Genomic DNA, 14363 nt, shown 5'->3' on the forward strand with positions numbered 1-14363 from the left:
ATCATGAAAATAATGTACACTTGACAGAAATATGTTAGTTAATGTAGAGACAAACGATTGTATTTTTTTTTTTAAATAAAACAAAAAACGAAAATCGTGATTTAGCAAGCTAGCTGACTGGCTAACATTACCCAGATAGCTGGCTAGCTTTATGGGTGTTGTGACATGACTATGAAAGTGTAATTCTGGTTGTTTAATGTTTTAGTGACTCCAGCAAACCAGGCTGTCGTCTTGTGAAACAGTGGATGTAAAGAATCTAGCTCGCTAAAGCATTTACTGCAAATTGAATGTACACATTTGTAAGCTTGTTTTGCTAATATTTGCCATGCAGATAGATTAAATAACGTAGCTAGCCATGTTCTTGCTTATTGTGCAGTGGAGGATAAAAATACCTGTATGCCTATGGATGTGTAGCTAGCTATCTAGCCATCTGTGTATGGACCCAAACGTTTGGTATACATATTAGTTCAGAACCTAGCTATGAACCTCAGCCAGTTGTATCAATTTAAAAACAATCTGAATGACATTAATGAAGCCTATGGATTGAGTAGAATATACTGTAATAACGTTGTGCCAAGGATGCAAGTCGTATATACAGTGCCTTGCGATAGTATTCGGCCCCCTTGAACTTTGCGACGTTTTGCCACATTTCAGGCTTCAAACATAAAGATATAAAACTATTTTTTTGTGAAGAATCAACAACAAGTGGGACATAATCATGAAGTGGAACGACATTTATTGGATATTTCAAACTTTTTTAACAAATCAAAAACTGAAAAATTGGGCGGGCAAAATTATTCAGCCCCTTTACTTTCAGTGCAGCAAACTCTCTCCAGAAGTTCAGTGAGGATCTCTGAATGATCCAATGTTGACCTAAATGACTAATGATGATAAATGCATCATGTAAATACTCTAAAATCTCAATGTCTAATGCCCTTCATCTGCATTGATCTGATAAACACAAATGAGAGACTTAATTTCAACCAGTAGAGAATGTGAAACACTTTATTGAAAGAAGTTCATTATCCAAGTGTTATAAATACATGTATTTATAATATTACAATTATAATATCAATGCAAATTCAATATGTACTTCAATGCACATCTGTTGTGCATTATAAAAACAGAGGAAGAAAGGAGGTGGCGAGAGAGGTGTAAAAGACAGAAAGGGAAAGAGATAAGAACATAGGAGCAGGGATATGATTCATGAATCAGTGCTACCCAAATATTCTCTGTTCATCACAATTACATACTAGTGTCTCGTCGGCCCGAAGGTTATCTTAAAAGCAGGGTGAGGTGGCGATGATGGGACTGGGGGTTCTCCTCTGGCACACAACTGTGGCTGCAGATCCCCTCCTGGTCCTTGTGTCCATACCCATGAAGTTATGTAGGACACAGGTAGCCTTCACACACCTGAATTCCTCCAGGAGGCAGTCCCAAATGGTCCTGGTCACCCAACCTTGCAGTGCCCTACACGATAATCAATCGTTTTGAAGGAATCTCCAGTTACAAGGTATCTGTAGGAATATGGAAGACAATGTAATTATTAGACTATTACATCACCAGGTCATTGTGGATTACTAAAATATAATATTCCTGATAACAAATCATGATAATGTAACAGTATAATTTTAAACCGTCCCCTCGCACATACCCGGGCGCGAACCAGGGACCCACTGCACACATCAACAACAGTCACCCACGAAGCGTCGTTACCCATCGCTCCACAAAAGCCGCGGCCCTTGCAGAGCACGGGGAACGACAACTTCAAGGTCTCAGAGCAAGTGACGTCACAGATTAAAACGCTATTTAGCGCACACCGCTAACTAAGCTAGCCGTTTCACATCCGTTACAATAACATTGGATTGATAGATGCATGAGCACACATATGTGCAATAACAGGATTGTATCAAGGATAGCATCACAAATTAATACATAAATATAAAATGGGCACCCCTTTGAATCCCAGGACCAGGACTGAGTACAACTGCTCTTCACATGTAGGCTTTAATAGGTCTTTATCTGAGGACAGACAACCTCACAAGAAACAGACTTCCTTATAGTCAAATTTACACCCCACTGAATATTATGTTACTATTATCTCCGTCCTCACATCTAGGGACAGGAACTACACAAAAGTACCTGCCCTATCCTGAATAGCCTACTCTCTCACTTTGACAGTTGGAGCTGCTATCCTTTCACCCTCCTCCATGGCTGTTAGCTAGCTAACGTTACCTACAAGTGCAGTTGGAGTTATTTTTTTTTACAGTGATAAATACATCAAGATACATAGCTAGCTAGCTGAATTAAATATCACCAGCTACCTATCTACACAGTATGTGAAGTTGGCTAGATAGTGAGCCAGCTCATTTGAGTTAGCCTGCACTGTAGCTAGTTAGCTAATAATACATAGATTTATTTTACATTTTCGAAATGTATTTACTTACTTGAATAGGTTCTCCCTGCCATGTGGACAATTGGAAACAGGGCAGCAAAGTGTGTTTGTCACCAGTGCGTTTTAGAGGATACTACTATTGAACTATGTACCCATTTACTAACCAGACCTTCATACAAACTTGCTATGCTGTATTCTTGACGCATAACCGAACATGCTGCCAGCACGCCCACAAGCGAGTCACAATGGGCGGCCTAAGCGACACGCTGCAATTTACCGCTATCTAGTGCACATGCACCGTAAAATGAGTCACGCTAAATGGGCTTTTGAAAGTCGCTTGGGTTGTCATTTCAGGACACTCACTGCCAATGGCTTTTATTTGAAATACTCAAGCATGTGATTTGAACAAAACAAACTGTGAAACAGGCAACACATACAGTAGTACCAAGTAGGCATAACATCTGAGGTGGGTTATTAAAAGCGGAGTATACAATACACTTTGTTGAGCCCTATGAAATTCGTTATAGTTTTTCCCAAATTCCGTTTTCATTTTTCTGAATTCTGTGTTTTACGATTTACGCTAATTTTATTATCAGAAAGTGTGTCTAATAATGTGAATGAATAAAAAGTCAACAATTTAAAAATATATAACAGTACATTTGTAATGATGCAACACAACATTGCAGTTTTCCATTTTTATTACCAAATTCCGCGATTCCGCCCACGTTTTCCGCATCGCGGAAATCATAGGGCCCTAACTTCGACTGCAGACGTCACGAGGCACACCTGTATAGCAAATGTAAAAACATGACGTAGCCGCTGTTGCAGAAGAAGCTCACTGTCGCCCCCTCTAGGTAAAGCGTCTCTTTCTTCTCTCTGTGCCTTGGCGTGGCCAGCTAACCACAGGACACCACGAAGGGAAAATATTAATTGAATACTATTATAAAGGAAGATAGCCAAGATATTTATCTGAGACATGTGGACAACAGAAACCTATTGCAAAAGGGCATAGTGCATTATCATAAGAATTCATGGTTCCTTATGACAGTGTGTATAAAAGCCAAGAAATCCACTGTAATACTATATTATACTAGACAGTATATTGTAAATTAATATATAACCATTACACAGATGGTTCACTGAAAGTGTTATCAGGAACACTGAACTGAAACAAGAAATGTTGATCCAAGGGCAAGGGCATGAAAAGTTAAATAATTTGAGCATCTGAGCGTATGAGGGAAACTCTATTAGTTTCTCCTTATCTCTCTGGGCTGTGTGGAATGTTATCATGGTGTGTGGCTCAGGCCGGCCAGGCCACCACTGGGTTCCTGCCATGTAGTCTGGTCCCACTCTCTCACACCATGTGGTCATGGCCTGCCCTGGATATCTCTCTTGTCATCTATTAAAACCCTTTAGAAGACCTTTAACTCAAAACAGGTGGTTGGCTGGGCTGAGGGAGGGAGTGCAAAACTTCTCTTCTCTTCCTTGAGAATATTTTAGTTAGAAAGAATGAACAGTTAAATGGAGAAATTGTTGTTTATAATTCATAGTTTAAATGTAATTATAATAAGGTAACTGGTTCCACAGCCTGTTTCCTCAACTTTTCATGTATTTATTACCTGAACCCCCAAAAAATACCTGAAATAAAAGAAAAGTGTGCTTAGCTTCAACTTTAGAAAATGTAAGCCAAAATTCAGTCAACTTAACCAGGCTGTGGAACTGGTTACACACACACAATGCTTTTAACATACAATGTTTTCAACATACATATTAAATCACCTTGAATTTTTCCACATTTTGTTACGTTACAGCTTTATTCTAAAATTGATTTCCCCCCTCATCAATCTAAACACAATACCCCATAATGACAAAGGAAAAACTGATTTTTAGACATTTTTGCAAATGTAATAACAACCCCCCCCCCGAAATATCACATGTACATAAGTATTCAGAACCTTTACTCTGTACTTTGATGAAGCACCTTTGGCAGCGATTACAGCCTCGAGTCTTCTTGGGCATGACAATCCCAGGTGAAGACACAATAATTATTGTATAAATGCACAATTTAATTTTACCTTTATTTAACTAGGCAAGTCAGTTAAGAACAAATTCTTATTTTCAATGACGGCCTAGGAACACTGGGTTAACTGCCTGTTCAGGGGCAGAACGACAGATTTGTACCTTGTCAGCTCGGGGGTTTGAACTTGCTAGTCCAACGCTCTAACCACTAGGCTGCCCGGCTACCCTGCCTTGACACACAATATGATCATCTGCCAAATATGTATATTTAAAACATTGTATGTTAAAAGCACTGTTTCTGTGTTTGTAAACAGTTGCACAGCCTTTTTTAGTAAAGATGCACAAATAATAATTTATATTTCAAATGAACATATGAGACAAGTTGAGCAAACACATTTTAAATTGCCTGAATTTTTGCCTAAGTTTTCTCAATTTTGGTATTCTGGCCACATATTTATGTTTGAGTTCCTTTAGGCTATTGTGCAATTCCATTGTTGACCACTTGGGGGCCACTGTCCTGTGTTGATGTGTGTCGTTCGTTTAAATATGCTAAACCATGTAGAAGAAGAATTGTTTACATTCCAAAATGGTGAAAGTCACACTGTGGAGCTGCAGATGTTATCAAACTCCATCCTTGCTATCATTTTGTAGAAGCATTGTCTGTAGATAGTGAATGGCGCCGGAGGAGATGGCTGTTGTTTTACAGGCACTTAACCAATTGTGCTATTGTGTGTGTTTTTTCCACGTTATTTGTAACATATTTTGTACAGAATGTTTCTGCCACTGTGTGTTTTGACCGAAAAGAGGTTCTGGATATCAGAACAGAGATTACTCACCTCGTACTGGATGAAGATTTTTTTCTTTAATGAGTCAGACGCGAAGGATTTACTTCAGACACCCGACAAGGCCCTCATCCCTATGATTTGCAGGAGAAAGAGACATCCGGGATGTAGGTTGAGGTGCCTTGTAAGGATCCGATGGCGAGTGGGTAATCTGCCTCTACCATTAGTTCTATTAGCCAACGTACAATCATTGGATACGAATATCCTACCAACGGGACATTAAAAACTGTAGTATCTTATGTTTCACAGAGTCATGGCTGAACGACGACATGGATAAAATAGAGCTGGCGGAGTTTATGCTGCATCGCCAAGATAGAACACATGCACCCGGTAAGACAAGGGGTGGCGGTCTGTGTACATTTGTAAACAACAGCTGGTGCACAAAATCTAATATGAAGGAAGTCTCAAAGTTTTGTATCTCATGATAAGCTGTTGATCACACTATTTACCAAGAGAGTTCATCTATGTTTTTCGTAGCGGTCTATTTAGCACCACAAACCGATGCTGGCACTAAGTCTGCACTCAATGAGCTGTATAAGGCCATAAGCAAACAGGAAAACGCTCATCCATAGGCGGTGCTCCTAGAGGCTGGGGACTTTAACGCAGGGAAATTTAAATCCATTCGACCTAATTTCAACAACAAAAAACCTCTAGACCACCTTTACTCTACACACAGAGATGCGTACAAAGCTCTCCCTCACCCTCCATTTGGAAATCTGACCATAATTTTATCCTCCTGATTCCTGCTTACAAGTTAAAACTAAACCAGGAAGCACCAGTGACTTGGTCAATAAAGAAGTGGACAGATTATGCAGATGCTAAACTACAGGACTGTTTTGCTAGCACAGACTGGAATGTGTTCTGGGATTCTTCCGATGTCATTGAGGAGTGCACCACATCAGTCACTTGCTTCATCAATAAGTGCATCGATTACGTTGTACCCACAGTGACAGTACGTACATACCCCAACCAGAAGCCATGGATTACAGGCAACATCCACACTGAGCTAAAGGGTAGAGTTGCCGCTTTCAAGGAGCGGGACTCTAACCCAGACGCTTATAAGAAATCCCACTTTGCCCTCAGACGAACAATCAAACAGGAAAAGCATCAATTCAGGACTAAGATTGAATCGTACTAAACAGCCTCTGACGCCCGTCGGATGTGGCAGGGCTTGCAAACTATTTCAGACTACAAAGGGAAGCACAGCCGTGAGCTACCCAGTGACACGATCTACCAGACGAGCTAAATTACTTCTATGCTCGCTTTCGAAGCAAGCAACACTGAAGAATGCATGAGTGAATCAGCTGTTCCGGATGACTGTGTGATCACGATCACGGTCTCCGTAGCCGATGTGAGTAAGACCTTTAAATAGGCCAACATTCACAAGGCCACAGGGCCAGACGGATTAGCAGGACGTGTACTCCGAGCATGTGCTGACCAACTGGCAAGAGTCTTCACTGACATTTCAAACCTGTCCCTGACGGAGTCTGTAATACCAACATGTTTCAAGCAGACCATCATGGTCCCTGTGCCCAAGAACACCATAGTCCCTGTGCCCAAGAACACTAAGGTAACCTGCCTAAATGACTACCGACCCTTAGCAATCACGTCTGTAGTCATGAAGTACTTTGATAGGCTGGTCATGGCTCACATCAACACCATTATCCCAGAAACCCTAGACCCACACCAATTTGCATACCGCCCCAACAGATCCACAGATGATGCAATATCTATTACACTCCACACTGCCCTTTTCCACCTGGACAAAGGAACACCTCAGCATTCAACCCCATAGTGCCCGCAAAGCTCATCACTAAGCGAAGGACCCGGGACTAAACACCTCACTCTGCAACTGAATCTTGGACTTCCTGACGGGCCGCACCCAGGTGGTAAGAGCAGGTAACAACACATCTGCATGGCCAGACATGGCTCCAACACCATCATTAAGATTGCCGATGACACAAGAGTGGTAGGCCTGATTACCAACAGCGATGAGTGTGTGGTGCCAGGATAACATCCTCTCCCTTAAAACCTCTTTGGGGTAGGTGGGACGCTACCGTCCCACCTGGCTAACATCCAGTGAAATTGCAGAGCGCGAAATTCAAAATTCGTAATATTAGAAAATCATGAAAATACAAGTGTCTTATATCGCTAAAAGCTTAACTTAATCCAATCTTTGTCAGATTTCAAAAAGGCTTTATGGCGAAAGCACACCATGCGATTATCTGAGGACAGCGCCCCACGAACAAAAGCATTACATACATTTTCCAACCAAGAAGAGGCGTCACGAAGGTCCGAAATAGCAATAAAATAAACCACTTACCTTTGAAGATCTTCCTCTGTTTGCAATCCAAAGGGTCCCAGCTACATCACAAATTGTCATTTTGTTCGATAAAGTCCTCCTTTATATCCCCAAAAAGTCTGTTTAGTTGGCGCGCTTGACTCAGTAATCCACCTGTTTCCCTCGTTCAAAATGCATACAAATGAATTACTGTGGAACCAGTTACTTAATAATAATTAGTTGAAACTACTTTTTTTACACTGCATGTTACTTTCATTTTGTAATCCTTTTCATAAACATTTGACAATTTTGTTCCTGTCTATGCAATGAAAGAAAACAATTGAAAACAAATGTTATGAAGGTTGGTTTGAATGATACTGCAACACTCATAAAGTTGCTATGATTGGTTTTTTAAAGGTCTTATTAATAACCCCATAAAGTAAGAAGTGTTACTGAATTTGTTTTCGGCAAATGAGAAAGAGCTTTATATAACTGAGATGCACTGTTAGTTTCAATGCAGAGAGGCCCATGGACTCACAGCCAGCTCCGAATGAGAATATCTCCTCAGGGCCGGGGTTGTCAGGGGAGACGACCTCTCCCAGACTGGTCAGCAGGTCATCTGAAGGGTCAGACTTAATCTGAGGTTGGTGAGGTTGGTGTAGTCTGGGGGAGCAGCACGGTAAGGCCCATGATGGCCCCTCTCGCCCCCGCACCTCTACCTCCACCCCTGAAGAGAACATGACGGTCATGTTCTGCGGTGTTTTTGTTCTTGTTTATTTATTTTTGAGTATCTTTTGAGGCTTTTTATGCTATACCTACCACCTTGTGGATTTACCTTTTTGTCTTGGAGGATTACCTTTGTTCTCGTGGAATTCCTTTTGAGGTTGTGGAGTTATGTTTTCCTGAAGGACTTCCCTTTTTACTTTATTAAATACACCGTCTCAAGTACTGCTGTGTCTGCCTCATCTTCTGGGTTCTGCCGACTATTCGTGGCTCAGTTGGTTAAGTGACTGTTTCTCACTCCGGAGACCCGGGTTCGTAACCGGGTCCTGACAGTAGGTCTGAATGCATTCATTATCTTTAGAACACAATCAAACCACCAAACTATTAAATCAAATCAAAGTTTATTTGTCACGTGCACCGATTACAACTGGTGTAGTAGACCTTAGAGTGAAATACTTACTTACAGGCTCTAACCAATAGTGCGGAGAAAAAAAAAGTATGTGTGTGTGTAGCAAGGCTAAATACAGACACTGGTTAGTCAGGCTTATTGAGGTAGTATGTACATGTGGGTATGGTTAAAGTGACAATGCATATATGATGAACAGAGTAGCAGTAGCGTAAAAAGAGGGGTTGGCGGGTGGTGGGACACAATGCAGATAGCCTGGTTAGCCAATGTGCGGGAGCACTGGCCAATTGAGATAGTATGTACATGAATGTATAGTTAAAGTGACTATGCATATAAGATAAACAGAGAGTAGCAGTAGCATAAAAAAGGGGCTGTGGGGGAAGCACACAACGCAAATAATCCGCATAACCATTTGGTTACCTGTCCAGGAGTCTTATGGCTTGGGGGTAAAAAATGTTGAGAAGCCTTTTTTTGTCCTAGACTTTGCACTCCGGTACCGCTTGCCATGCAGTAGTAGAGAGAACAGTCTATGACTGGGGTGGCTGGGGTCTTTGACAATTTTCAGGGCCTTCCTCTGACGCCGCCTGGTGTAGAGGTCCTGGATGGCAGGCAGCTTTGCCCCAGTGATGTACTGAGCCGTACGCACTACCCCACTGAAGTGCCTTGCGGCCGGAGGCCGAGCATTTTCCGTACCAGGCAGTGATTAATTACAGAATTATTTATCTTTCGAGATGAGCCTGAATCCCTGAGCACCTTAAAGACTGCGATAAATATAGAAAGGCTGAAACAGAGACATAGACAAAGAGAAACAGAGGCAGAGAGGCTGAGACAGAGGTAGCCAGACTAGCCACCCTAGGGATGAGAGGGTGCATAGACACTACCAGCCCTCTCACAGCAGAGGGAAAACTCACCATTCTCTAATTTCACCTGCTCTGTTCGGCCCTGAATTCTCAGCCTTCTGCCTGGGGAGTCAACCCGGCAGTATTCTCCTTTCCCATTGAAAGTGTACTTCACACCGTCAAACGTTATAAAATGGGGGTCCCCCAGGACTGCACCTAGGAGGGCGGAGAGTAAATAGAAGAATAATTGTTACAGGGAGAAATAGCAGTTTTGCACTGGCACTTGTTTTGTATTGAAGAGATAAAGCAGCACATTATTCAATATGACACCTGTGGCACATAACTGAGAAGAGATGCACAGAGAGACCTGACTAAAAACGGCTTCCCTTATTAACACAACTAAATGATATATGCATGGCCCCGTAACAACCTATACAGTATTCTATTCTTCTTATTTTATTTAACCTTTATTGAAGTCTCACTGAGATAGGTCTCTCTTGAAAAGTAGATTTGTATCTATTATTTTAAGGTGCCACCAATTGCAAACGGTCAGTATCTGGATAATATGTGTCTTATATTAGATATATATCTGATGCGAACAGAGAAATACATTTTCTTGGTGATCCGCACACTGACTGGTTATCATCTAGTTGTCCTGTCAATAGGAAGCTTCTTACTGTGCTTAATGCCTGTAACATGACCCAGGTTATCACTCAACCAGTGTGTACCAATAGTGTTGGATCTGTGAAATTCACGTACTTTTAATGATCGTATCTTCACTAATGCTGCAGAGCTTTGCTCCAAAGCAATATCAGTTCACATTGGCTGTAGAGACCATAACATTGTTGCAATAACAAGGAAAGCCAACGTACCAAAGGCAGGGCCTAAAGTTATTTATAAGATATCATAAAAAAAGGTTTCTCAGGACTCTTTTGTTGAAGATGTAAAACATTTATGTTGGTCAGATGTATATAAGGAGAATCTAGATACAACACTTGAAGTATTTGTAAAATTACTCTTCCCAATTGTTAACAAACATGCACTTGTTAAGAAACTAACTGTGAAAACTGTTCGAGCCCCCTGCATCGATGATGAACTAAAAAATAAAAAAATAAATTATGCAAAGAAATGTTGAAAACAACTCAGGCTGCTCAGCTTATTGGTTGACATACTGTCAATTGAGAAATGTTGACTAAACTTAACAAAAACAACAAATGACACTATATATACAAAGGTATGTGGACACCCCTTCAAATGAGTGGATTCGGCCTTTTCAGCCACACCCATTGCTGACAAGTGAATAACATCGAGCACATAGCTATGCAAACTCCAAAGACAAACATTGGCAGTAGAATGGCCTTACTGAAGAGCTCAGTGACATACAACGTGACACAGTCATAGGATGCCACCTTTCCAACAAGTACGTTTGTCAAATTTCTGCCCTGCTAGAGCTGCCACGGTCAACTGTTAGTGCTGTTATTGTGAAGTGGAAACATCTAGGTGCAACAACAGCTCAGTCGCATACTGGTAGGCTACACAAGCTCACAGAACGGGACCACAGAGTGCTGAAGTGCGCAGCGTGTAACAATCGTCTGTCCTCGGTTGCAACACTTACTACCGAGAGCTTCGTCGGAAGCTTCTTGAAATGGGTTTCCATGGCCGAGCAGCCGCACAAAAGCCTAAGATCACCATGCGCAATGCCAAGCGTCGGCTGGAAAAAATATGGCATAAAAGCTATGGGAGAACTTTGGAGCACCTTAAATTATAAATTAATATGGGCAGAAAACCCAATTCATGTTTGTGTTTGAACAAATAAAATGCTATTTTTTAAAGAGCAAGTTAACCTCAATGTGTACTGCACTGATGACTGGTGATTGGCTAAAAGAAATTGATAATAAGATGATAAAAGCTATATTGTTAAATTTCAGTGCAGACTTTCATGTTATTGATCATCATTTGTTTTTGAAAAAATTTACTTATGGTTTTAAATGACATGGTTGGAGAGTTACTTATCAAATTGAACTCGGGGTGGGTAATCTTCAATGGAAGCTTCTCCAACATCAGATATGTATTGTTAGAATTTTTAAAGGGATAGTTCACTAAAGTAAAACATTTAACATTCATTGATTTATAAATGCAAACAATGGGACCACTCAACACTGCCCTGGCATCACTGGCAGGGGTGGACTTAGTGATTTGGAGGCCCCAGGCAGAGGACAGTCTGAGGCCACAGCCCATGTCTATTTAACACAATCATGGCTACTAAATGAGGAGCTGTTCATAGTTAATCATGTAACAATCAACTCATTAGTTACCTGGGGCACCACGGGAAGAGTTTGTTTAATGAGTTACCGTTTCCCAAATTAACTCAAGAATAAATCAGAATCTCAATATTATAGCAGTCAATCATTTCCTCATATCAGTCTCATTCTGAACGTTGCATAATCCTTTAAATCTTTTCACTTCTTGTCGCTACCCTTCCCTTTAGCAGGATAATTGTCATCAACAACTGCTGAATAGCATAGCGCCACATTCACATAACAATACTAAAAATATTTATATTCATGAAATCACAAGTGCAATATTGCAAAACACAGCTTAGCCTTTTGTTAATCCACCTGTCGTCTCAGATTTTGAAAATATGTTTTACAGTGAAAGCAATCCAAGCGTTTGTGTAAGTTTATCGATCGCTCGACAAAACATTAAGTACACTTAGCATCAAGTAGCTCAGTCACGAAAAGCAGAAAAGCAATCAAATTAATCGTTTACCTTTAATGATCTTCGGCTGTTTTCACTCATGAGACTCCCAGTTACACATTCAATGTTCCTTTTATTCCATAAAGATTTTTTATTTTTTATTTTTATATCCAAAATACCGCAGTTTGTTTGGCGCGTTATGTTCAGAAATCCACAGGAAAGAGCGGTCACGACAATGCAGACGAAAATTCCAAATAATATCCGTAATGTTCACAGAAACATGTCAAATTTTTTTTTATAATCAATCCTCAGGTTGTTTTAAAAATATATAAATCGATAATATATCAACCGCAAATGTCTTTATCAGTAGAAGAGGGAAAGGCAATGGCGGTCCGAACTCTGTTGCGCGAGCAAAACTCATGTGACAACCTGACGCGACGTTATCTTTCTGGCTCATTTTTCAAAATAAAGGCCTGACACTACGTCTTAAGACTGTTGACACCTTGAGGAAGCGATAGGAAAAGGAATCTGGTTGATATCCCTTTAAATGGAGCAAAGGGAGGCTATGGAACATGGAGTTTTCAAAATAGAAGCCACTTCCTGGTTTTGATTTTTCTCAGGGTTTCGCCAGCAATATCAGTTCTGTTATACTCACAGACAATATTTTGACAGTTTTGGAAACTTTAGAGTGTTTTCTATCCTAATCTGTCAATTATATGCATATTCTAGCATCTGGTCTTGAGAAATAGGCCGTTTACTTTGGGAACGTTATTTTTCCAAACATAAAAATAGTGCCCCCTAGCTTCAAGAGGTTAAATCTGCACAAACCCAGGTCTCACTATTCGTTCCGTACCATACAAATTGGGTTGATTATTTATAACATCAGATACACACACAGTCTAGGTTATTGATTACAACTTAATAAAATGACAATAGGTTCCTAGCGGACCAACACAATATGACACATGTTACACAAGATGGAGATTTAAAGAGATAGAGTGAGAGCGAGAGAAAAGCAACACTTGGATACATTTGTAAACTATGCTTAGTTTAGCCCTAACACCTTGCCCTGAACTGCAGCTCTTATGGGTAACAATTGTAATGCATGTATTTAAGTGTTGAAGTGTAAAGTGTGAAGTGTATTATTCCCACTCATTTGGCTGAAGAAAAATATTGTCCAAAAGTCTATTTATTTGATGTTTTAGTTTTGGGCTGTAAACTCTTCATGCAGCACACATTCTGATCTCTCACATTAAAGACCAGAAAGGAGTTGGTCTGCTGCCTTATATTTTACAATGGGCGTGAGGTCATAAAACCCCCCACCTCTATACCTCTCACCTCTGCGGGAGGGAGAGATATATCTCTGTAGAGCTGATCCTCACAGGCCAGTCATGACACATGGAACAGTAATGTGTATTCATTTTGGCTCGAGGGCCACATCAGGATTTCTGAAATTCAACAAAGGGATTTGTTTGTCAAAAGCAATTTGCGGCCCAGAAAAGGGGAGTTGTTTAAAAAATATTTAACCATTTAATTTCTGCATATTTTCTGTTTTTCACTTTCAAGTTAAGAATTTGTGTAAATTCTGGGTCAATAGGTGTATCTGATATTTTCTTTGCAATATCGACCAATACCGATGTATAGTATTTGTTTCTTTATTTTATGAACTTTCTAACCATTCTAGCACAGATACTGAATGCAACCAAGTTTATATGTTCATAAGGCTAATAAGAAAATATGTCAAATGTCTTGGATATGGGTGGATTTTTTAATATTTGCATCACAAAGTGAGTAAAATGCATCAGAAAGGTATTGAAAAGTTCAGGAAAAGATCAGGGAAGATCATCAGGTAATAATTATGTGTATAAAAAAATATATGCATTGCCATCGTTTTCAATTGTGTTGTTTTTCACAGGCTCTAACGTGTCCTGCATGGTTTTGTGAGCCTCAGTGGAAATAGAAGATATGTTCGTGTTCCTGAGAATCATAGCTTTCAAGCATGGGGTCGTAATAGCTGATACCCAACCATTCAAAAGCTAGAGACAAATTTGGGGGAAGAAAACAGAAACCGATCAATTTATCACAACCGCTATAAAATAAATTACTCACGAATGGAATCTCCTATTGGGATAGCTAGCAGTACTAGCACACGGTGTCACCC

The 14363-nt window shown here is 40.4% G+C and overlaps 1 long non-coding RNA gene across 1 annotated transcript; it reads right to left on the reverse strand.

Annotated features, from left to right (window-relative positions):
• Positions 1-719: 719 nt before the first annotated feature.
• Positions 720-2617, reverse strand: LOC135554969 (uncharacterized). The gene is made up of 2 exons (XR_010457801.1): positions 2448-2617; positions 720-1517 (listed from the first exon to the last, which is right to left on the reverse strand). It is a non-coding gene; the product is annotated as an uncharacterized LOC135554969 (long non-coding RNA).
• Positions 2618-14363: the final 11746 nt, after the last annotated feature.

Source organism: Oncorhynchus masou, chromosome 1 (genome assembly GCF_036934945.1).
Source record: "Oncorhynchus masou masou isolate Uvic2021 chromosome 1, UVic_Omas_1.1, whole genome shotgun sequence".
Classification (NCBI taxonomy): domain Eukaryota; kingdom Metazoa; phylum Chordata; class Actinopteri; order Salmoniformes; family Salmonidae; genus Oncorhynchus; species Oncorhynchus masou.